This window comes from Armigeres subalbatus, chromosome 1 (assembly GCF_024139115.2).
Source record: "Armigeres subalbatus isolate Guangzhou_Male chromosome 1, GZ_Asu_2, whole genome shotgun sequence".
Taxonomy (NCBI): domain Eukaryota; kingdom Metazoa; phylum Arthropoda; class Insecta; order Diptera; family Culicidae; genus Armigeres; species Armigeres subalbatus.
Window position 1 is genome coordinate 289,430,920 of NC_085139.1, and position 22,799 is coordinate 289,453,718.

General features: G+C 46.2%; 1 long non-coding RNA gene across 1 annotated transcript; it reads right to left on the reverse strand.

Moving 5' to 3' along the window:
• Window positions 1-18,801: 18,801 nt before the first annotated feature.
• LOC134215518 (uncharacterized) lies at window positions 18,802-19,477 on the reverse strand. The gene is made up of 3 exons (XR_009980201.1): window positions 19,193-19,477; window positions 19,001-19,103; window positions 18,802-18,930 (listed from the first exon to the last, which is right to left on the reverse strand). It is a non-coding gene; the product is annotated as an uncharacterized LOC134215518 (long non-coding RNA).
• Between the last annotated feature and the right edge of the window lie 3,322 nt (window positions 19,478-22,799).

Sequence of the window (22,799 nt, forward strand, 5' to 3'; positions counted from 1 at the left end):
AAGTTCTCACACTCCAGTTTGTCGCCTTTCTTGTAGATGGGGCATATAACCCCTTCCTTCCACTCCTCCGGTAGTTGTTCGGTTTCCCGATTATGACTATCAGTTTGTGCAGGAAAGTGGCCAGCTTTTCCGGGGCCATCTTGATGACCTCAGCTCCGATACCATCCTTACCATCTGATTTATTGGTCTTTAGCTGTTGGATGGCATCCTTAACTTCCCTCAAGGTGGGGCTGGTTGGCTTCCATCGTCCGCTGAAGTGACGTAGTCATCTCCTCCGCTGCCTTAACTTTCACTGCCTGTACTCTCAGCGCCATTCAGATGTTCCTCGTAGTGCTGCTTCCACCTTTCGATCACCACACGTTCGTCCGTCAAGATGCTCCCATCCTTATCCCGGCACATTTCGGCTCAAGGTACGAAGCTTTTGCGGGATGCGTTGAGCTTCTGATAGAACTTGCGTGTTTCTTGAGAACGGCACAGCTGTTCCATCTCCTCGCACTCCGCTTCTTCCAGGCGGCGTTTCTTCTCCTGAAAAAGGCGGGTCTGCTGTCTCCGCTTCCGTCTATAACGTTCCACGTTCTGCCGGGTACCTTGCTGCAGCGCGACCGCCCGCGCTGCGTCCTTCTCCTCGTTCCGTCGACTTCGACCCATATACCCGACGTTGTTCTCCGCTGCGTCGTTAATGGCTGCTTTGACTGTATTCCAGCAGTCCTCAAGAGGGGCCCCATCGAGCTCACCCTCTTCCGGCAACGCTGCCTCGAGATGCTGCGCGTATGCAGTGGCGACATCAGGTTGCTTCAGTCGCTCTAGGTCGTACCGCGGCGGTCGTCGGAACCGAACATTGTTGATGACGGATAGTTTTGGGCGAAGTTTAACCATCACCAGATAGTGGTCAGAGTCAATGTTACCGCCACGATATGTCCTGACGTCGATAATGTCGGAGAAGTGCCGTCCATCAATCAGAACGTGGGCGATTTGTGATTCTGTCTGCCGGGGGGAGTTCCAGGTGTAACGAAACGGGAGGATGTGTTGTAGGGAGATGCGGCGAATGACCATATTCGTGGAGGCAGCGAAAACAATTAGTCGTAGGCCGTTTTCGTTCGTCAGCCGGTGAGCGCTGAACTTCCCAACAGTCGGTCTAAACTCCTCCTCTTGGCCAACCTGAGCGTTCAAATCTCCTATGATGATTTTGACGTCGTGGCTTGAGCAGCTGTCGTACTCACGTTCCAGCTGCGCGTAGAATGCGTCTTTATCATCATCAGTGCTTCCGGAGTGTGGGCTATGGACGTTGATTATGCTGAAGTTGAAGAACCGGCCTTTGATCCTCAACCTGCACATTCTTTCATTGATCGGCCACCACCCGATCACGCGCCTTTGCATATCGCCCATCACTATGAAAGCTGTTCCCAGCTCGTGTGTGTTGCCGCTTGCCGCAGCTCTGGTAGATGGTATGATTACCTCTAAACGTTCGCACCATTGATCCCTTCCAACAAACCTCCTGCAGCGCTACGATGCCGAATCCACGGTCCTTGAGCACATCGGCGAGTATGCGTGTGCTCCCGATGAAGTTGAGAGATTTGCAGTTCCACGAACCGAGTTTCCAATCGCTAGTCCCTTTTCGTCGCGGTGGTTTTCGCCGATGGTTCCGGTCTGTACTCTTGATTGTTCGTTGCGTGAGTTTTTTTTAAGGCTGGCTTGCAGGGCCTGACACCAAACCCCCTAAATTTCCGGAGGACCATTCCTTTTTATTCCCGGTGGATCATGGTGCACAGTTTCACTTAGAGTCCCTCGCTGGCACTCGGACGATGATCAGCCGCCCCTAACATGGAGAACAGACGCTGTTGTGAGCCGATCCTGACATGGAGAACAGACGCTCAGTAAGATTTGCACCTCCGAAGAGGAGCACGGGGAGGTAGGGATAGCAGTTGCTTGGTAAAAGGACCTAAGGCTAAGGACCGCGAGATGGGGTCTATTTTATTCCTTCAGGTACGCGACCGGTAGTTCTCTACGGACACTAGACCTGGACGATGCTCGTGGAGGACCAACGCGCACTGGGAGTTTTCGAAAGGAAAGTGCTGCGTACCATCTATGGTGAAGTGCAGAGGGCGGACGGATCGTGGAGGAAGCGAATGAACCACGAATTGCATCATCTGTTGGGAGAACCATCCATCGTTCACACCGCGAAAAAAATCGGAAGACATGGCGTAGGCCGGGCACGTAGCCAGTATGTTGGACAGTAACCCGGTCAAAATAGCTCTCGACAACGATCCGACGGGAACAAGAAGCCGAGGAGCACAGCGGTCAAGGTGGATCAGGTGGAGGACGATTTGCGGACCCTTCGCAGACTGCGTGGTTGGCGAAGTGCAGCTATGGACCGAGCTGAATGGAGAAGACTTTTATGTGCATACTCATACTCCTTCGGTGACCACCCCATGATCACAATCACCTGACTCGGCAAATACACTCTGTATTAAAGCGTAAACAGCTGACAGGATACAATCTCGGTAGCCAGCTTTCGGTCACCAACTGTGACTCTCAACTTTTGGAACCGCTGTAATTACGCTCAAAGCAGGTGATTCATTAACAAGGAATGCGATGAACACGTTATACGCAAAGCAAGAATCCGTGCAGATACGAATAACTGGTGAGTGCCGTTTGCTTCCAATGAATCACCTGCTTTTAACGTAATTACAGCGGCACACTAACAGTTAACTTTTTGAAATCAGTATGGCGAAAGGCATCTAAGGTTCAATTTCTCAAAATTAAGCACCTTTATCGAAAAAATATTTGGTAGGCGTAGTAGCGGACACCTTCCTACATAACCGGTACCAAATAGTTTTTCATGAAAAGCTCCTAATTTTGAGAAAACCCGCGTTAGATGTCTTTCGCCATACAAATTTCTGGCGGTTAACTCATGCTGGCTATTTGCGCATATACGATAGCGCTTGGATGTGGAAGCGGCGAGTAGAAAATCAGCCACTGTCAATAATTCATTTGCAGATACTGGTAACTCAGTGATTGGCAAAATCACGGATGAAAAGGGAAGCCCAAAATGTATGGTTTGCGTATCGTGTTCTCACGTGTGACGAAGACAAGTTGTGGTATTCATAACTGAGCGGCATCTCAAGCGAAAGATGATGCTATGTAGGAATCAGTAACCCTGCGAACGAAGTTTACAACAAATGTAAATCGAATAGGGTTACTGCTCCTGGACTTTATCTCATAGCTCCGATATTCATCCCACGAAAAAAAAAAAAAACAAAGCGATGTAAAGGTAGGGGGAATGACGGCTTTGGCAGGTCTTGTTCTATTATTGGCAGGGGGATTTTTATGACTGACTAGGCTCAAATTTGGCCTAAGCATTCTTTGCATATCAAAGAATATTGTGACCAAATTTCATAAAATTTGATCGACAAAAACCCCCCTGCCAATAATAGAACAAAACCTGCCAAAGCCGTCTTTCCCCCTATTTGATTTTTTTTTCTTATTTTGGCGGTTTTTTCAGCAGTCAGCACGCTTGTTAGCAAAAAAAGCGAGAAATTGGTGCCGTTTTTCTTTGTTTCGCGATGAGATGATTATATGTTCAGTGAGATGGAAAACGGAGCAGTTCCCCTAGTTCTCATGCTGCAAAATGCATAAATCACAATGAATGCAAAAAAGGCAAGCTTCCTCAGCCGTCATCATAGTTCTTTTCATCCCAGGAACAGCACATCATTCAATCAAAATTCAAATTAATTGATATGGTCCGACAACGCCCGATCTCCCGTCCTCTCACCCGAACCCAAAAGACGCTGACCGTATCGAAGCAACTTCCCTAATCCGTAAGCGTAAAACGACACCCCTTGAACCTCCGGAGAAGATCTCACCGATATTCCTGAAAGGGTGATTTCTACTCTGACCTCCGACGATGACCTCCAGGGGGAATCGAGGAAAACGAACTACCTGACGACCGGACATCCATCAGGGGTCAGTTTATCCCTCTTTATGGGAATATCCGAATGCGGATCCAGTTTTATGAGAATGACCACCACTTTCGACAGCGACGACGACGCTACTGCGAGCAACAGCGCGTGTTCCGTACATAACAAAGTATAATTGTTTATTACGCTCCGGGACCCGCGCGGGCTGCTGCTGTCCAGTTGGCAACGTCAAGGGGCGATCCTTGTTTGTACCTGCTGATCCGTTCAAGTTGCCCGACGCATGTACATAAGGCCGAGGTAGTGGCCGTTGTTTTTGTTGTTGTCCTCGTTGCGCCATCGGAGGGCGCAACAAGGGGTAAGTGTAATTTAAATTAGACCCTCAGATTAGCATATTTTTAGGGTGAGCGGTGATTCTCGGTGATATATAAAAGCGGTGAATTTGGGTCGAGAGGATGTCAGAGCTTCACGCAACGCGAAATGAAACGCACGGTCACTGATCGATCTAAGCAAACGGTGAACGGCTGCTTCGATTTGGTCACCACGCACCCGCCCGGTTGAAAAGCGAACCGAAGTAGGCGTTCGACCAATACCAGAAGTGGTCCGAGTAGTGTGCGGTGGATTGGATCATCTTTTTTCTAGTGTCTCCCTCCACGTCTTGGCATAACCAAACAGCCCGCTGGCCACAATGGAAGAGATAGAGGGTGCGGGCAATTCATGCCTCCTCGTATGATTGATGTTCGTCGCATCTATCGGGTGATGATGTGATGGAGCGAGCGGTCGGGCACGGGCTAGTCTGCTGGCTCTAGGGGGGACACAGCCAATAATTCAACTGTAAAAATTCAGAGACCGCGTCTTTGGCAGATATGGGTTTGGACGGTTGGAGAAATGAGCTGTGGTTGGTACCCCTAACCTCTATCGACCGCAAATGTATAGGAAGCGAAGAAAACGTGTAATTTGGAATTCCATCACATAGTAGGCCACCGGTGGCACTCCATCGTTGCTACTGTTGGGACGGGTTGTGGACGGAGGAAGCTTCGGAGAGCTATGCCAATGCTGGGTATCATCATTTGCCGAACGGCGATGGCAATCAGATTTCTATGGTCACAACAGAGTAGTTGTGGATGACCATTTCGGATTGCGTATATGGTAGGATGGACTAATAGTTTCTGGGGAAAACAATTATAGTGAGACGGGATGTAATTAAGAAATGGCGTCTTTCGCAAGCAAAACAGATTCATTTAGCAGATTTAACAGTACATACATACGCGTTTGAGAGAAATACTATGTTCTTGGCTTGAGCCAATTCTTAGCTTAGTAGTTTGAACCTCTACGGTTATTCATTGAATTCTTTCGGTGCTAACCAGTAATGCATGAAAGTGTATTGTGGCTTGCAACAAAATGACAATTTTGTGATCATTTTTCAAGACTCTCATAGATGTGAAAAATATATCCGCAGTTCTAATAGCACATCAAAGTATTCATCGGGGCAATCCACCACGTGGCGATCAAATTTTCAAAATATTATAGTAGCTTTTTCCAGGAGGTATGTTTTCCTTGTAGGCGACAATCTGGCGCTGATTTTTGTTGCGACTAAAAATAAGCGGAGGAGTAGATTTTTATGAGCGGTATAATATATATGATGGCAAATCATAGTAGGTAACTGTGTTGGGGCCCTCCTTAGCCGTGAGGTAAGACGCGCGGCTACAAAGCAAGACCATGCTGAGGGTGGTTGGGTTCGATTCCCGGTGCCGGTCTAGGCAATTTTCGGATTAAAAATTGTCTCGAGTTCCCTGGGCATAAAAGTATCATCGTGTTTAGCCTCATGGATATACGTAGAAGAAAGAAGAAAGAAGGATATATGGTGTTGGGAGGAATTTCGTTCCGGACGAAGAGCAAACACCTCTTGCAAGCAGGTCTTTTCGACACAGCTTCAAAGCTGAAATTTAGTTTATTTAGTTCATTATTTAATCCATTTTTTAATAATTGTTAGCACTTACATTTGGTGTTCTTTGTGTTTTGTCCGTTTAGGTAAAGCTATGCTTTCGTTTTTTTACTCTTCCTTTCCTTTTAAGACTATTAATTTAAGTAGATTTTAGAACTTTATTTAATTTTAGGGATGATAATAACTTCTGCTCTTTCCTCACTGCATGTGTTAAATCAGTTGACATCTACTTATTCAGATGACGGTTCGTAGCCGTCAAAGTATGATAGATGGTTTCGATAAAGGGCGTACTCGGGACTCACTTCTCATGTTCGAAAAAGACGAGGGTTCTCGCCAACATATGGATATAAACAATTATGATTTTTTAGTTTTACTTTTGAAGGGCTATTTTACCGCTGTAGGATCGTAGTAACCTATGTGTATCACGAACTGCAATGTAATGACACTTTAGAATAAATAAAATCATTAATCCACGGTATACAGAAAACAAGGTAGAGCATCGTCTCGGTCCAGCTTGTGCGAAGATAGCAGTGACGTCACATGTTTACATTCAAACTGAATGTTTACATACGTGATGAGCCTGCCTTGTTTTTTTGTATGCCGTGAGAATAAATAAATCATTAATCATTCAACCCTCAACCAGAGTAGACGTCTCTACAAAATTGGCGACGAGGATAAAGAAAAACCAACCCGAAAGAAGAGAGGAAGACATGGCATGGCCTATGGTATGTAAGAATATGTAGAAATTTTCTACGGATTCTAAGGGATGATACCCAGAATCTTAGGGATGAAATCCATGCGAGAAGGTTTGGACCCAGGAAAATACGCATAAAGGAAATGACAACTCTTAGGGATGATTCCAAAACTCCTGACGGTGGAACCCGGGTTCATATGGGTGAAATTAAACCTGGAACCTTAGGGATGATATCCACACGAAATGGTTTGGACCCGGAGTATAAACAAGGGCCTGGTTTCAATTCGATGGGGTAAGTGGCGTGAACATTTTGACGCATTATCTCACATGGAAGCAAATTGAAGACCATGAGGACAAATTCAGGACGCTGATGATGTTTGGCGGTCCAGATGTACGGAAAATAATCGACGAAGTCCGCGAAATTGATCATGCAGCAGATGATCGATATAGAATTGCAGTCAATCTTCTAGATCAGCGGTTCTCAACCTGGGGTACATGTACCCCTGGGGGTACCTTTGCTAGCCCCAGGGGGTACCTCGGACAAAAAAGCGTATTGGCATTTCTACTGAAAAATATTGATAATGTTCTGATAATTGTGTATTTTTTTTATTTCAAAACTTTGTCTGCATAGCGAAGCCGATTGAATCCTGATCTCCACAACCAAGGATAAATAACAAAAGCTTGAACGAATGATCAAATTTCTTCTATGCAGCCTACTTCGAAATCAAAACAAAATGTTGAAGAATATGTTAAGAATATGCTTCTTAACTAAAATCTAGGATTTAAGGGTTCGGAAGCCTTCGTTTGAGGGGCATGAAGGTTTTTTTTTCATTACAAGAGGATTAGCAGCATCTTTCTACGCTTCTCGGAAGTGTTCTTCCAAGCTACTCGAAAGCCGCCTTTCAAGAGGCTTGGACGACTCCTTTCAAGATGCCTGGAGGACTCCTTACAAGAGGTCTGGAAGTATCGTTTTAAGAGGCCCGGGGACCTCATTTCAAGAAACTCGAAAGGTTCCTTTCAAAAGGCTCGAAGGGCTCCCTTTAGAGGCTCGTGAGCCTACTTCTAAGAGCCTCCTTTCAAGAGGTCCGCAAGCCTCCTCTCAAGAGGCTCGAAAGCTTCCTTTTAAGAAGCCCGAAAGCCTCCTTTCAAGAGGCCCAGTAGCCTCGTTTTAAGAGGTCCGGATGCTTCCTTTCAAGAAACCCGAAAGCCTCCTTCCAAAAGGCCCGGAAGCCTCGTTTAAGGGGCCCGGACGCCTCCTATCACAAGGCTTGGAAGCCTCCTTTCAAGATGCTCGGAAGAAGCCTCCGTTCAAGATGCTCGGAAGACTTCAAAAGGCTCGGAAGTATTCCTAAAGTAGCCCGGAAGCCTCCTTTCAAGAAGCCCAGAGGTCTTCTTTCAAAAGGCCTAGAAGCCTCCTTTCAAGAGGCCCAGAAGCCTTCTTTCAGAAGGCTTGGTCGGTTGGAGGTTGGTTTAAGAGGTCGAAAGCCTTATTGCAAAAAGCTCAAAAGGCTCTTTTCAAGAGGCTCGGGAGGTTCCTTTTAAGAGGCTCGGAAACTTCCTTTCAAGGGCTCGCAAACCTTCTTTTACATGAATCGGAAGCCTCATTTCAAGAGGCTCGGAAGCCTCCCTTCAAGAGGTGCAGAAGCCTACTTTCAAGTGGTTCGGGGCTCAGATGCCTCCAATAGTTCTGTAGGAAGCTTGATGGTTAAACTTAATGTGAATTGGAAAGTTGCACGGAATAATAAAAATTTCAGCCAACTTTATGGAGAGCCGTTAGGGATATATACCGTTAGTTAACTATGGGATATATGGCGTTAGTTTTCAGGTCCATTTTCAGTTACGCTTATTTTAATTCATTAAAAAATTGGGGGTACCTCAATTAATGCAAAAGTTCGAAGGGGTACCTCCCATGAAAAAGGTTGAGAACCGCTGTTCTATATGATTATTTCATCCCAAGTGTATCGAAAACATACAAACGTTTGAAGTTCCTTCAAGTTACTCCAAAGGAAAATGAAAAGTTAGATACATTTGTCATACGATTGAAGCACCAAGCAGCATTCTGCGATTTCGGAAACCAGCTGGAAAATGTGGTCGTGGATCAATTTGTGGCGACTACGAATAATTCGAAACGGAAGTGTTTGGAAAAGGATCTTACGTTAAATGAGGTACTGGCTATTGGAAGCATAGATGAATCGGTACAACTTCAATTCAAGGATTGGGCAAACCAAAATACAACAACATCCGTACTTGAAGAAACAACGTCAGATCCAGCAAAGGATAATCTATTGAAAGTCAGCTCAAAGAACCATGTACCTAAACGCATTAGGTGCACTCGCTGTGAAGGAAGACATAATTCCAATGCGTGCCCAGAAAGGTTGAAGAAATGCAACATGTGCGGTCAAATTGGCCACTTCAGCCGATGTTGTTTAACGAAGCGGAAAAGGTTCAATGGATCTACACCATCCACCCGGATGGTTCACCAAGACAGAAATAAACGATTTGTTCACGAAATTGAGAGTTCCAAAGAAAAAGCGGAAGAGGAAATTTTCGAACTATTCCATCTTGGATCAGGAAAGCGATTTATCAATGTTCAAGTTGGAGGAGTAACAGTACCGTTTATTGTCGATACGGGAGCTGATCAAGATGTATTATGCGAAACCGACTGGAGAAGTCTGAAAACAACTGGATTTACAGCATACGCTGTTCGAAAAGGTAGTCAGAAGATTTTCAACGCATACGGTTCTATCAATCCACTTGAAGTCCTTGGTGAAGTTGATGCAGAACTCGTGTATGGGAGCAAACAGGTTGATACAACGCTGTACGTGATTGCCAAAGGGAAGTGTTCACTATTATCTGGCGACACCGCTGTTAGACTGGGCATTATCAAGTTCCTACAAAACATAGACAACGAGTTTCCGAAAATTAAGGGTAAGAACTAATTTGTACTACGCAATTTATAAATAATATACACAATATACAGAGAAATTGAACAAAATAAAATTTTAATATTGGCATAGTGGCTAACATAAAAATCGATAAAACTGTTCCCCAGGTCCGTCAAGCGTTACGTAGAATTCCCTTTCCGCTAGAACACAGCCAAGGCATTATAGAACGTGTTAACGAGGCTTCCGAGTGGGTTTCTCCAATGCTTGTTAAACGCAAAAGTCAAACTGTAGTACTAATTATTGTTGATCTCCGCGAAGCTAATAAGGCAATTGTGCGAGAAGTACATCCTCTTCCAACACTCGAACAAATTACTAGGAAGATTGGTGGTAGTAAGATTTTCACAAAACTCGATATTCGGCAAGCGTTTCACCAAGTTGCTCTGAGTGAAAAATGTCGCTATATTACAACCTTTATCTCTCCCATCGGATTAATGAGATACACAATATTGATGTTTGGCCTTTCAGCCACTCCTGAGTTATTCCAAAAAGCAATGGAAACTATTTTTGCAAATTTTCCTATATTATATTTTTCTATATTATTGAAAGAAGAAATTCTTGGTTTTTATAATCCACGTATGTTATCGCTGACGGAAGTCCAGTAGGTCTAGTTCAGGCAGTTTTAGTTCAAAAGGATAGATCCAACCAGTACCGAGTCATATGCTATGCATCCAAACCACTCACTAGTACCGAACATAAATACGCACAAACAGAAACGGCAGCACTAGCTTTAGTATGGGCTTGTGAAAAGTTTTATTACTACTTATACGGAAAATCATTCTGGCTAATTACTGATCACAAATTTCTTGTGCTAATATTCGGTGAGAGTTTAAAGCCCTCTCCGCGCATAGAATGCTGGAAGTTACGACTTATGTCTTACGATTATAAAATTATTTACCGCCCTGGATAAGTAAACATAGCGGATCCATTGTCTAGACTTTGTCAGTCTGTTCCTGATACTTACTGGACCGTGTTACGATGATGAATCAGAGAGGATTGTTAAATTAATGGCACTAGCTTTATCTACAGAAGAGATTGCCACAGCAACTAAAAACGATATGGAACTACAAGAGCTTATCCAATGGCTGCCATATTCCCCAAGACGTTGGCTGAAAACATTATCAAGATATAAGCAATCAGCAAGTAGCATAACTAGCTGATTGGCGATGTTGTATGCAACATCGAGTATTGTGTTTAGCTCATGAACCACACCTCGGCATATCATCCATGAAGTGTCGGCTGAGAACTAAAGTCTGATGGAGCGGCTTGGATCAAATATCTGATAGATCAATTCATCGAAAGATGCACTGGCTGTATTTTAGTGTCCATACCAAATACAGCTCCAATCTCAAAACAGATCTATTTAACAGACCATGGGTGAAAATCGCTATCGATTTCACTGAGGTTCCAGAAGGATATCATTTACTAGCAGTAACAGACTATTTCTCTAGATCAGCGGTTCTCAACCTTTTTCTTGAGAGGTGCCCCTTCAAACTTATGCTTTCAGTGAGGTACCCCCTATTTTATTTTCGATGTAAATGGAAATGTGCATATTTCAAACGATATATTAAAAACAAACCACAAAACTAAAAAATTGTCTAAAGTTTTCATTGTCCCGTGAAACTTTCTGATTCAACTTGATTTTATACGTCAAGCTTCTCACAATACTTTTGGATGCTTCCGAGCCTCTAGGAAGGAATCTTCCAAGCCTCCTGAAACTAGGATTACGACTTACGAACCTCTTGATAGGGAGTTTCGAGTCTCCGATCATTGAGGCTTCTGAGCCTTTTGAAAGGGGGGCTTCTGAACTTTTTGAAAGCAGCCTCTGAGCCTCTTGGAAGGAGGCTTCTGAGCCTCTTGGAAGGAGGCTTGAGCCTCTTGGAAGGAGGCTCTGAGCCTCTTGGAAGGAGGCTTCCTGAGCCTGTTGGAAGGAGGCTCTGAGCCTCTTGGAAGGAGGCCTGAGCCTCTTGGAAGGAGGCTTGAGCCTCTTGGAAGGAGGCTCTGAGCCTCTTGGAAGGAGGCTTCTGAGCTTCTTGGAAGGAGGCTCTGAGCCTCTTGAAAGGAGGCTTCTGAGCCTCTTGGAAGGAGGCCTGAGCCTCTTGGAAGGAGGCTTCTGAGCCTCTTGGAAGGAGGCTTCTGAGCCTCTTGGAAGGAGGCTTCTGAGCCTCTTGGAAGGAGGCTCTGAGCCTCTTGGAAGGAGGCTTCTGAGCCTCTTGGAAGGAGGCTTCTGAGCCTCTTGGAAGGAGGCTTCTGAGCCTCTTGGAAGGAGGCTTCTGAGCCTCTTGGAAGGAGGCTTCTGAGCCTCTTGGAAGGAGGCTTCCTGAGCCTCTTGGAAGGAGGCCTGAGCCTCTTGGAAGGAGGCCTGAGCCTCTTGGAAGGAGGCTTCTGAGCCTCTTGGAAGGAGGCCTGAGCCTCTTGGAAGGAGGCTTCTGAGCCTCTTGGAAGGAGGCTTGAGCCTCTTGAAGGAGGCTTGAGCCTCTTGGAAGGAGGCTTCTGAGCCTCTTGGAAGGAGGCCTGAGCCTCTTGGAAGGAGGCTTCTGAGCCTCTTGGAAGGAGGCTTGAGCCTCTTGGAAGGAGGCTCTGAGCCTCTTGGAAGGAGGCTTCTGAGCCTCTTGGAAGGAGGCTTCTGAGCCTCTTGGAAGGAGGCCTGAGCCTCTTGGAAGGAGGCTTCTGAGCCTCTTGGAAGGAGGCCTGAGCCTCTTGGAAGGAGGCTTCTGAGCCTCTTGGAAGGAGGCTTCTGAGCCTCTTGGAAGGAGGCTCTGAGCCTCTTGGAAGGAGGCTTCTGAGCCTCTTGGAAGGAGGCTTCTGAGCCTCTTGGAAGGAGGCTTCTGAGCCTCTTGAAGGAGGCCTGAGCCTCTTGGAAGGAGGCTTCTGAGCCTCTTGGAAGGAGGCCTGAGCCTCTTGGAAGGAGGCTTCTGAGCCTCTTGGAAGGAGGCTTCTGAGCCTCTTGGAAGGAGGCTTCTGAGCCTCTTGGAAGGAGGCCTGAGCCTCTTGGAAGGAGGCTTCTGAGCCTCTTGGAAGGAGGCTCTGAGCCTCTTGGAAGGAGGCTTCTGAGCCTCTTGGAAGGAGGCTCTGAGCCTCTTGGAAGGAGGCTTCTGAGCCTCTTGGAAGGAGGCTTCTGAGCCTCTTGGAAGGAGGCTCTGAGCCTCTTGGAAGGAGGCTTCTGAGCCTCTTGGAAGGAGGCCTGAGCCTCTTGGAAGGAGGCTTGAGCCTCTTGGAAGGAGGCTTCTGAGCCTCTTGGAAGGAGGCTTCTGAGCCTCTTGGAAGGAGGCCTGAGCCTCTTGGAAGGAGGCTTCTGAGCCTCTTGGAAGGAGGCTCTGAGCCTCTTGGAAGGAGGCTTCTGAGCCTCTTGGAAGGAGGCTTCCGAGGCCTCTTGGAAGGAGGCTCTGAGCCTCTTGGAAGGAGGCTTCTGAGCCTCTTGGAAGGAGGCTTCCTGAGCCTCTTGGAAGGAGGCCTGAGCCTCTTGGAAGGAGGCCTGAGCCTCTTGGAAGGAGGCTTCCGAGCCTCTTGGAAGGAGGCTCTGAGCCTCTTGGAAGGAGGCTTCTGAGCCTCTTGGAAGGAGGCCTGAGCCTCTTGGAAGGAGGCTTCTGAGCCTCTTGGAAGGAGGCTTCTGAGCCTCTTGGAAGGAGGCTTCTGAGCCTCTTGGAAGGAGGCTTCTGAGCCTCTTGGAAGGAGGCTTCTGAGCCTCTTGGAAGGAGGCTCTGAGCCTCTTGGAAGGAGGCCTGAGCCTCTTGGAAGGAGGCCTGAGCCTCTTGGAAGGAGGCTTTGAGCCTCTTGGAAGGAGGCTTCTGAGCCTCTTGGAAGGAGGCTTCTGAGCCTCTTGGAAGGAGGCTTCTGAGCCTCTTGGAAGGAGGCCTGAGCCTCTTGGAAGGAGGCCTGAGCCTCTTGGAAGGAGGCTTCCTGAGCCTCTTGGAAGGAGGCTCTGAGCCTCTTGGAAGGAGGCTTGAGCCTCTTGGAAGGAGGCTTCCTGAGCCTCTTGGAAGGAGGCCTGAGCCTCTTGGAAGGAGGCTTCTGAGCCTCTTGGAAGGAGGCTTCTGAGCCTCTTGGAAGGAGGCCTGAGCCTCTTGGAAGGAGGCTTCTGAGCCTCTTGGAAGGAGGCTTCTGAGCCTCTTGGAAGGAGGCTCTGAGCCTCTTGGAAGGAGGCCTGAGCCTCTTGGAAGGAGGCTTCTGAGCCTCTTGGAAGGAGGCCTGAGCCTCTTGGAAGGAGGCCTGAGCCTCTTGGAAGGAGGCTTCTGAGCCTCTTGGAAGGAGGCTTCTGAGCCTCTTGGAAGGAGGCTTCTGAGCCTCTTGGAAGGAGGCTCTGAGCCTCTTGGAAGGAGGCTCTGAGCCTCTTGGAAGGAGGCTTCTGAGCCTCTTGGAAGGAGGCTTCCTGAGCCTCTTGGAAGGAGGCCTGAGCCTCTTGGAAGGAGGCTCTGAGCCTCTTGGAAGGAGGCTTCCGAGCCTCTTGGAAGGAGGCTTCTGAGCCTCTTGAAGGAGGCCTGAGCCTCTTGGAAGGAGGCTTCTGAGCCTCTTGGAAGGAGGCTTCCGAGCCTCTTGGAAGGAGGCCTGAGCCTCTTGGAAGGAGGCTTTGAGCCTCTTGGAAGGAGGCTTCTGAGCCTCTTGGAAGGAGGCCTGAGCCTCTTGGAAGGAGGCTTCCTGAGCCTCTTGGAAGGAGGCTTCTGAGCCTCTTGGAAGGAGGCCTGAGCCTCTTGGAAGGAGGCTTCTGAGCCTCTTGGAAGGAGGCTCTGAGCCTCTTGGAAGGAGGCTTCCTGAGCCTCTTGGAAGGAGGCTTCTGAGCCTCTTGGAAGGAGGCTTCTGAGCCTCTTGGAAGGAGGCCTGAGCCTCTTGGAAGGAGGCTTCTGAGCCTCTTGGAAGGAGGCCTGAGCCTCTTGGAAGGAGGCTTCTGAGCCTCTTGGAAGGAGGCTTCTGAGCCTCTTGGAAGGAGGCTGAGCCTCTTGGAAGGAGGCTCTGAGCCTCTTGGAAGGAGGCTTCTGAGCCTCTTGGAAGGAGGCTTCTGAGCCTCTTGGAAGGAGGCTTCTGAGCCTCTTGGAAGGAGGCTCTGAGCCTCTTGGAAGGAGGCTTCTGAGCCTCTTGGAAGGAGGCTTCCGAGCCTCTTGGAAGGAGGCCTGAGGCCTCTTGGAAGGAGGCTTCTGAGCCTCTTGGAAGGAGGCCTGAGCCTCTTGGAAGGAGGCTTCTGAGCCTCTTGGAAGGAGGCCTGAGCCTCTTGGAAGGAGGCCTGAGCCTCTTGGAAGGAGGCTTGAGCCTCTTGGAAGGAGGCCTGAGCTTGGAAGGAGGCTGAGCCTCTTGGAAGGAGGCTTCTGAGCCTCTTGGAAGGAGGCTTCTGAGCCTCTTGGAAGGAGGCTTCTGAGCCTCTTGGAAGGAGGCTTCTGAGCCTCTTGGAAGGAGGCCTGAGCCTCTTGGAAGGAGGCTTCTGAGCCTCTTGGAAGGAGGCTTCTGAGGCCTCTTGGAAGGAGGCCTGAGCCTCTTGGAAGGAGGCTTCTGAGCCTCTTGGAAGGAGGCTTCCTGAGCCTCTTGGAAGGAGGCTTCTGAGCCTCTTGGAAGGAGGCTTCTGAGCCTCTTGAAGGAGGCTTCTGAGCCTCTTGGAAGGAGGCCTGAGCCTCTTGGAAGGAGGCTTCTGAGCCTCTTGGAAGGAGGCTTGAGGCCTCTTGGAAGGAGGCTTTGAGCCTCTTGGAAGGAGGCTTCTGAGCTTCTTGGAAGGAGGCTTCTGAGCCTCTTGAAGGAGGCTCTGAGCCTCTTGAAGGAGGCTTCCGAGCCTCTTGGAAGGAGGCTTCTGAGCCTCTTGAAGGAGGCCTGAGCCTCTTGAAAGGAGGCTTCTGAGCCTCTTGAAAGGAGCCTTCCGAGCCTCTTGAAAGGAGCCTTCCGAGCCTCTTGAAAGGAGCCTTCCGAGCCTCTTGAAAGGAGCCTTCCGAGCCTCTTGAAAGGAGCCTTCCGAGCCTCTTGAAACTAGGATTAAGACTTACGAACCTCTTGATAGGGAGTTTCTGAGTCTCCGATCATTGAGGCTTCTGGAGCCTTTTGAAAGGGGGCTTCTGAACTTTTGAAAGCAGCCTTCCGAGCCTCTTGGAAGGAGGCTTGAGCCTCTTGGAAGGAGGCTGAGCCTCTTGGAAGGAGGCTTCTGAGCCTCTTGGAAGGAGGCTTCCTGAGCCTCTTGGAAGGAGGCTTCTGAGCCTCTTGGAAGGAGGCTTCTGAGCCTCTTGGAAGGAGGCTTCTGAGCCTCTTGGAAGGAGGCTTCTGAGCCTCTTGGAAGGAGGCTTGAGCTTCTTGGAAGGAGGCTTCTGAGCCTCTTGAAAGGAGGCCTGAGCCTCTTGGAAGGAGGCTTCTGAGCCTCTTGGAAGGAGGCTTCTGAGCCTCTTGGAAGGAGGCCTGAGCCTCTTGGAAGGAGGCTGAGCCTCTTGGAAGGAGGCTTCTGAGCCTCTTGGAAGGAGGCCTGAGCCTCTTGGAAGGAGACTTCTGAGCCTCTTGGAAGGAGGCTTCTGAGCCTCTTGGAAGGAGGCTTCTGAGCCTCTTGGAAGGAGGCTTCTGAGCCTCTTGGAAGGAGGCTTCTGATCCTCTTGGAAAGAGGCTTCTGAGCCTCTTGGAAGGAGGCTTGAGCCTCTTGGAAGGAGGCTTCTGAGCCTCTTGGAAGGAGGCCTGAGCCTCTTGGAAGGAGGCTTCTGAGCCTCTTGGAAGGAGGCTTCTGAGCCTCTTGGAAGGAGGCTTCTGAGCCTCTTGGAAGGAGGCTTGAGCCTCTTGGAAGGAGGCTCTGAGCCTCTTGGAAGGAGGCTTCCTGAGCCTCTTGGAAGGAGGCTTGAGCCTCTTGGAAGGAGGCTTCTGAGCCTCTTGGAAGGAGGCTTCTGAGCCTCTTGGAAGGAGGCCTGAGCCTCTTGGAAGGAGGCTTCTGAGCCTCTTGGAAGGAGGCTCTGAGCCTCTTGGAAGGAGGCTTCTGAGCCTCTTGGAAGGAGGCTTCTGAGCCTCTTGGAAGGAGGCTCTGAGCCTCTTGGAAGGAGGCTTCTGAGCCTCTTGGAAGGAGGCTTCTGAGCCTCTTGAAAGGAGGCTTCTGAGCCTCTTTGAAAGGGCCTTCCTGAGCCTCTTGAAAGGAGCCTTCCAGGCCTCTTGAAAGGAGCCTGAGCCTCTTGAAAAGGGAGCCTTCCGAGCCTCTTGAAAAGGGAGCCTTCCGAGCCTCTTGAAAAGGGAGCCTTCTTAGCCTCCTGAAAGGAGCCTTCTGAGCCTCTTGAAAGGAGCCTTCGGAGCCTCTTGAAAGGAGGCTTCTGAGACTCTTGAAAGGAGGTTTCTGAGCCTCTTGAAAGGAGGCTTCTGAGCCTCTTGAAAGGAGGCTTCTGAGCCTCTTGAAAGGAGGCTTCCGAGCCTCTTGAAAGGAGGCTTCCGAGCCTCTTGAAAGGAGGCTTCCGAGCCTCTTGAAAGGAGGCTTCCGAGCCTCTGGAAAGGAGGCTTCCGAACCTCTTGAAAGGTGCCTTCCGAACCTCTTCAAAGGAGGCTTCCGGGACTGTTGAAAGCTTCCGAACATATTGAAAGGAACCTTTCAAGCCACTTGACAAAAGCCTTCTGGACCACTTGAAATGAGGCTTCCAGAACTGTTGAAAAAGGGCTTCCGGGCCTCTTGAAAGGAAGCTCCTGAGCGTCGTAAAAGGAGTCTTCCGAACTGCTTGGACGAAGGTTTCCGATAAGAGTAGAAGGATGCATTCAATCTTACATCAAAGGAACAACTTAGCTTTCCGAAAAAAGCCTTCATGCTTATCAAATGGAAGCTTCCGAACTTTAGACTCTAGATTTTAATACAGAGGCATATCCTTACAAATTATTCAACATTTTGTTTCGATTAGGTAGATTGCACTAAAGATTTTTTTAAATTTGGGTTTTCGACGTTTCTCCTTTTGATCGGTTGTCCCACACTGCCCATGATGTCATAGTTGTCGTATCAACTTTTCGAAATTTCAGCGAATTTGACTTATTACGCGCTTATTAGAGTGATAAAACCGCTGCAACATCGATACGATGCTTGTTCCAAGCATTATTTGCTGGTTGGAAAGATTTTAGTTTGCGATGTTTGTCCCTAAATTATTCTAAATACAAACGAAAATGCAATGATTGTTACGTCAACTGCGAAATCATGGGCAGCACAGCCCTTCATTCATTGGCCTGGTTGTGGAGGGCAGAATTCAATAGGCTTTGATTTACTGATCCCCATGCAAATTGTGTAAAAGAAATAGGGAAAGACGGCTTTGGCAGGTTTTGTTCTATTATTGGCAGGGGGTTTTGTCAACCAAATTTTATGAAATTTGGCCACAATATTCTTTGATATGCAAAGAATGTTTAGGCCAAATTTGATCCTAGTCAGTCACAAAACCCCCCTACTAATAATAGAACAAAACCTGCCAAAGCCGTCATTCCTAGTTGAAATTAAAATAATTCATTTTATAAATAGGTTTTGATTGGAATTGTAATACTTCCGCCATAACGAATTTTTGTCCGAGGTACCCATTGGGGCATGCGAAAGTACCCCAGAGGTACATGTACCCCACGCTACCAGTCTGCAGCCACTGAGTAGGACAACCTGGGCATTTCCAAACCCGGAGGTGCAGCGCGCTTCAATTTATCCGAAATGTACACCGTCGAAAGCTTAGGGCTACCGGAACAATCGTTGGACTTTAGAAACCTATCGGACGAGTTCAAGCAGTTGCGGCGTCTTCCAGTCAAGGGTTTCCAGAAAGCCGCACCTGGATTGCTCATCGGATTGAGCAACTCGCACTTGGTAGCAACAACAAAGTTTCGTGAAGGAAAAGATATGAACCAATCGCCGCAAAACCCGTATTGGATGGGTTGTATGTGGGCGAGTACAAGGAGAGCACGTGTGGGGCCCCGCTTTCGCTGAGCAAGCTTATTGGCTTGGCTGCTTGCGTGCTGTGTGTGACGTCCATCGTTTTGGGTGCTCATTAAAGAAGGGCCAACTCATGGCCTGCTATTTACTAATGAAAGTCTGCCGAAAATGCGTTATACACACTTAATTTTATTTGACGGGCCCGGTAATTAAATTACCGATTTCTCAACAGCTGAGCTCTCGGTAGTCTCCTCGGTAGTCGAATGATGATGAACTGTCAAAATATACCGAGCAGATTTGTATTACTTACTGAGCTCTCGGTAAAAAAATACTGGTGGATCTGTAAAAATGTAACCGACGGCTGTAATTCAAAGAACCGAGTAAAATCTAATTTAAGTTTCATTTTTATCATTAATAATAAAAAAACCAATGGAATATCAGCTCTTTAATAATCTTTTGCTTTATTTAGAAACATGTATAGTATTTCGCGGGTTAGGCAATATTAGGTGTAATATTTTTCATCTCCTGTCTTCCTCTAGTAGCGCTACTTCGTTCACACCTCGAGAAGCTACCTTTCAGATGGTGGCATAGCACCGCATTTCCGTCCAGAAAGTTTGTATCTAGAATTGTAGAATGTAACAAGTTCAAAAACAATCTAAGAAAAACAGTAAATTAATAGAAATCACATACCTGCCGTGTTATTACAGACCAGGATCTAGAACTTAGACGAAATTAACTGGAAACGAATTATCAGCACCAACGGCGACATGAAATACTGGTTATGAATATTAGCCTGGAAATTGAAGAAATAAAATGATCAACAAAACTCTGAAAGCTAGAAAAATATCTTAATAAATGCTAGTAAAATATATTAGAACATACCTGAACATTAAGTTAGGATCATATTTTTCTGGTGCCACTATTCAAATGCGAAACAAATTCGTGTAATGAAATTGATCCGATTCCGAGTCGTAAAAATGGCGTCACATCAGGAGGCATGTAGTCGGAAACAGAGCTCGGTATTTGTTTGAACGGGTGTCCAGTAAAGCACTTTTGATTTTACTGAGTGATCGGCTTATTTTTTGACAAGCGCAGAACATTTTCTTAGAACAGAGTAGGTCGGTAATACTTATTACCGGAACTCAGTATTCTGTTTGGAACTACTGAGACAGCTGTAAAAATGAATGCAGAAATCAGTAAAAGCTTATCAATTAACTGAGCTCTCGGTTCAATTTTTCTTTTACCGAATAAAATCAGTTAATAATATTACCGAACTGAAATTCTCGATTTAAGTGTGTACGGAAGAGAGATCCATATCTATCAGTAATACACACTGAGTGTGTATTACCCAATATGCAATATATTACATCCTCACATTCCCCTTCTTCTCTCATTAAAAAGAGAAGTAACCACTATGTTTTTTTTGTCTAATATGTGTCTCATTTGGATTGTAGTTGTAACACATTTTCATACAGTAATACTAATGACAGACTGGTGGTATTCGTACCATATTTCTACACAAATCAATCAGGAATTCCTCCAAAACGTCTTTCTCTTTGGATGTTTTGTCTATCGCGATTAAAAATCTGTTTTGAATCTCATCTTTAGCATTGCAAACCAATACCAGGTCCCAACCAGTACTGAAAAAGGTCGTGATCGTCTTACGACAGAGAGCAAAGCGCCTTTTCTATTTCGGTGACCAAATGAAAGAATCGTGGGTTCTTTGATTAATTTCGCATTAGAGGCAGTCATGGAAGGTTGTTCTGCTTTACTTTAAAATTAAAATTTCTAAGTTATTTTAATAGATGTTTGCGAATAATAGTAATGTAACATATGACATGTCCCATAGAATTAACATTATTATAAAATATATGCAATTTTCTTAATGATAGGAGTTAGAATTAAAATAGTTAAAATCCCTTTTGAAATTGCCCTTTCAACACACCGTCACTGTGTTCTATCCCCACGATACGCCTACGCGTACGCCTACGCTTACGCACCAGGAGGTAGAAAAATGGTCCGAGTAGAGGAGATGCAAAAAAGATAAGAGCCGATGAGGAGATAATAAAAGGCACACGGACGCTCTGGTGGTTCTGCTGGCTGTAACCGTTGTTAAGAAAGGTGCGCGAGTGTGATTAGATATTCGGTTGACCATTGTATAAGTGTCTTAACATAATCACGGGGATAGTGAAGAATAATTTCCCAGTAAGCCATACACGAATCGATCACGATAGTTAGCCAGTAATGCGCCTTATGGGCGCTTGTACCAACCGGGAGGTTAAACCTCGAGAGTGTTAAGGTGACGTGAACCCCTTTTATGACGAAGCCGCAAGTGTAAAACAGTGTCTAACCTTCCTCCTATAATCCATTTACCCCAACGCCAAACGGGGATTGAATAAAAAGCGCATAGTGGAAAATTTAACCCCTCGAGACAAACCCAGCTGCCAAGAACGGTGTGGGCCATTGTAGCCCCCTTAAACTCTCATCAGGCTAGGTGCCCCTGGGATGAGATAAAGGGAAGTCCTTGGTCTACCGCCTATTAGTACCTAAATGCTAACTTACAGTAAGTAGTCGATAAATTAATCATACTCCTTTAATTCACCGAGTTGAAAGTGGTAATAAACACAAAAATAAAGCAGATATTTCACACTTTCATGCCATGTCACCGCACAAATATTTTTTTGAGATTTTTGTAGCATGCCATTCATCCTTCGCGTTTCTATAGATATTAAAAGGGGCAGATATGTAAACATCACGTGATATCTCTCATTGAAAATGAAAAATTACAGTACTGGTCCCAACGCACCATGTGTCATGTACAAGACTCTGATAAGACCCGTACTGCCGCTAACCGCAAGTCGAGCGCATCTGTATATGAGCCTCCATATACAGATGTGCTCGACTTGCGGTTAGCGGCAGCGTAGTCCTCAAGAAAAAGATTAGAGATCCAAGTACTCCTTTGATCAACACTCACATCCATCGATTGATTTAAAATCGGTCCGAGGCTTATGAATGTTGGAAACGCGATAAGGGGAATCAGCGTAAATGGAAAAATTTCACTTGTCTTCGTAACTTAACAAACCAAGAGGTCAGTCGTACAAAACGTCAATATTTTACCTCACAGTTAAGTGTTGACCTTCCTGCTAAGCAACTTTGGAAGAACATTAAACGATTAGGCTTAAAACAAGCAAACACTTGTATGGGTGGAGGGATGTAAACTCTGATACGCTGAACTCATTCTTTGTTGCTCATTACACTCAACTTTCATTCAATCAAAGTGACGACGTTGAACCACACCTGAACTTCTCATTAGGGTGTGTTACAAATGAGTTAGTTAAATCTTCTTGTTAAACGACATTAGAGAAGCGTTAGACAAGAAGATGGTCACTAGGGTGGTTCAAAAATCGATTTTGCTCCACAGCGCTTGATTCTTAATCATGTTCTGAGTGTCTTCTGAAAATTTGAGCTCATTTGGAATAAAACTGATTTAGCACAAGCCGTTTCAAGTTTGCATGCAAATAAGTATGGGGAAATTTATTTTTTCATTATACTTATTATGGCGCTTCCTCATTAGGCGCAGGGTAAAAGAAAACCTACATAGCTAGAAGGAATACTCAAAAGCTATGCAGACCACTGTCAATTCTCGCTAAACTTTTCAAAAGTGACCTAAGTAACATTTTTCATGAATTAATTTGAGTGCTGCAATCAATAGCTTTCATGCTGTTCTGTTGATTGTGCTATTCAAATTAATTCATGAAAAAATGCTACTTAGGTCCTTTTGAAAAGTTAAGCGAGAATTATACATATCTGGGGTCCCTGGCACAATATCTGAAACGGTAAATCGAATGAACTCTGACATTCAGAGTATATAGCTATTGTGCAAGCATAACGGCCTGATTCTTAACGGAGGAAAAAATGATTATTTTCCACACAACACGTGCCGTGTTGTCGAAAGTACCATCAGTTAGAGTGGGAAACGATATAACTGAATATTCTAATGTTGTCAAAAATCTTGGTTCAATGATGGATACTAACTCAGGTTAATGCCGTGTGCAGTAAAATTTATAATGCCTTACACTCGCTTGTATTATTGAGACGTTGTACTCCCCAACATATCCGGATTCAACTGGTCAGGTCTCTTTTAGTTTCTCTCACTGTTTGATTATGGATATATTTTGTTTGGCCTTGTAACTGAGAAAAACACGAAAAACTAAATCAAGTATTCAACACTGTTACACGATATGCTTTTAATCTGAAAAAGTTTGATCATTTATCTAATTATAAAGTGGAAGTGATTTTACAAATCATTTAAAGTTCAGAATCTGTATCCAAACATTCAAAATTATTAACAACCCAATTTATATTCGAGATGTTTTCAGATATACTCGTTCATCGCGAAGTTCGTTACTTATCGTTCCTAGATGTTCCAAAATAGTTCAAAAGACTCCTTCCACCCACGAGCTTTAACCAAATGGTTCGATTTACGAAA